The following is a 2,500-nucleotide window of genomic DNA, read 5'->3' on the forward strand; positions in this document are numbered from 1 at the left end:
ATGATAATAAAGATTGTATTAATGATAATCATAACAATGATGATAACTAAGATAATGATACTGCTACTAATGCTAATGTTAACCAAAACAATTTAAAAATAATGATAACATTGTCAATGATAATGACAACAACAAAGAGTAAGGGTAGAAAGAGGAACTTTGTAGCGGAGGTCATGATGGTTGACTCTCGGGGCGGTCGGCTTTGGTGGTTCCTTTTCTCTCTCTGGCTGTCTCTCCTCTTTGTCTATTTCTTTCGCTTCCTGTTCGTCCGTCTATCTGTATGTTTCTCTCTCTCTGTCAGGGTATTGTGTCCCCCTGACTTTGGTGGTTATGGAGACACAAGTTTTGCATTGGCTGTTTATTCTGAAGAGGTTGTAGGTGGCGTGGCTGTCTCGTGGTGGTGCAGTTGTGGCCAAGGAAGCCCAGGGGCGCGCGTGGGGAGACTCGCGGAGGGTCTTGACCTAGGGTCAAGTGTGTGGAACCACTGAAGAACAGAGCGCTGAGGACGTGGACAGGTAACCCTGGTTCCTCAGATCGAACCAGGGTTAGCTGTCCACGTCCTCAGCGCTATCCACCAGCAACCTGCCCGTCAGACTCTCTCACTCTCTCTCTCTCTCTGTCTGTCTACCTGGTTCTCTCTCTCTCTCTCAGTCTCTCCCTCCCTCCCTTCCTTCCTCCCCCCTCTCTCTCTGTCTGCCTGGTTTTCTCTCTCTCTCTCTCTCTCTCTCTCTCTCTCCTCTTTCTCTTCCTGTTCGTCTCTCTCTTTCTCTGTCTGGTTCTCTCTCTCTTTCTCTTCTTGTCCGTCCTATCTCTCTGTCTCTCTTTCACCTATACAAACAAACGCACAAAAACACATACGCTTAGACACTTAACGTAAGTCTGTCTGACTCCCTCCTTCTCTCTGCCAGACCCAGCTGACATTGTATGAAATTTACGTATCTCTCTCTCTCCTTCCCTCCATCTCTCTCTCTCTCTTCTTCTTGTTTGGACAGCGAGAAATTATACAATATCCCATAGCTAGCGTTATGGTGGGAGACGTTAAAAAATCGTCTTTTCTTTAGCGTAGAGAGGAGGAAGAATGAGGGAGGAAAAAGAGAGGAAAAAAATAAAGACTATGTGAATGGGGAGAGGAGAGGGAGGGAAAGGTAAGTGCCTGGGAAAAAGGACTATAAATAAGGGAAGAAAGATGGAGGGAAGAGAGAGGAAAAGAAGAAAAACTGGCAAAAAGTAACAAGGAAAAAGACGTAGAAAGCGATGGTGGTAAAGTGGTGAGCACGGCTGCTTTCCGACCAGTTGACCCGAGTTCGAATCCCGGCCATCGCAGGGAAGAGGTTTATTTTTGATGGATTGCACTCGCCTCTTGTCAATTATACTTTACTTATTTTTTTTACCCTCCTTTTAGAGAAATTAAGAGAAATAAAGGAGATGAGAGGGCGGGGATAAGATATAGTATAAGTTACTATTATCATTATTATTGTTATTACAGTTGATATCATTGTTATCATTATCAGCAGTATGAACATCATTATAATTATAATTGTTTTATCATTAATGTTACTGTTATTATTATTATTACTATTGTTATTATTATCATTATTATCATTAGTGTTATCATTGTGATTATGTCATTGTTATGTCATTATTATTATTATTATTGTTATTACTATCACAATGATTATTATTATCAATATAATCATTATCGCCCTTATTATTATTATTACTATTGCCATTATTATTGTTATTGTTATTATAATGGTTATTATTGTTATCATTTTTTTCTATTATTAGAAATTGTATCATAATCATTATTGTTGTATTTGTAGGGTTTGTATTATTTCTACTATTTCATCATTATGATTATTTTTATTACAGCTATCATCATTTTTATAATTGTTAGTGTTATTATTATGGTTATTATCATTATTATCATCATCATTGGTATTATCCTTATCTTTATTATTATTATTATTATTATTATTATTATTATTATTATTATTATTATTATTATTATTATTGTTATTATCATCATTATCATTATCATTACTATTATTATTATCATTATCATTATTATCATTATTATTATTGTTATTATCATCATCATTATCATCATTTGGTTATCATTATCATTATTATTATTACTAGTATTAGCATCATTCTTCTTATTATTATTATTGTTGTTATTATTATTATTGTTATTATCATGATAATTATAATTATTATCATTATCATTATGTTTACATTTATCATCATCTACAGTACCAATGTCATTATTATCGTTACCATTGTTATATCATTATTATTACTTTTCCTATTACTTTTGTCATTATCATTACCATCATTGTTGTTATTAATCTTATTTGCATTCTTCTTATCGCCATAATTATTATTACTTTCATCATTATAACCATTATCATCACTACCATCTCCATCATTATTGTCTGCAAGGCATTCATCCATAATTGATATCTCGCATTTTTTAGATATTCATATTTTTACTCTG

The 2,500-nt window shown here is 34.4% G+C and overlaps 1 protein-coding gene across 1 annotated transcript in view; it reads left to right on the forward strand.

Moving 5' to 3' along the window:
* The window catches only part of LOC113810813 (apical junction molecule), a 12,132-nt gene that overhangs the window by 3,997 nt on the left and 5,635 nt on the right, over nucleotides 1-2,500 (forward strand). The gene's annotated exons all lie outside the window — the stretch shown is intronic.

Source organism: Penaeus vannamei, chromosome 25 (assembly GCF_042767895.1).
Source record: "Penaeus vannamei isolate JL-2024 chromosome 25, ASM4276789v1, whole genome shotgun sequence".
Taxonomy (NCBI): Eukaryota; Metazoa; Arthropoda; class Malacostraca; order Decapoda; family Penaeidae; genus Penaeus; species Penaeus vannamei.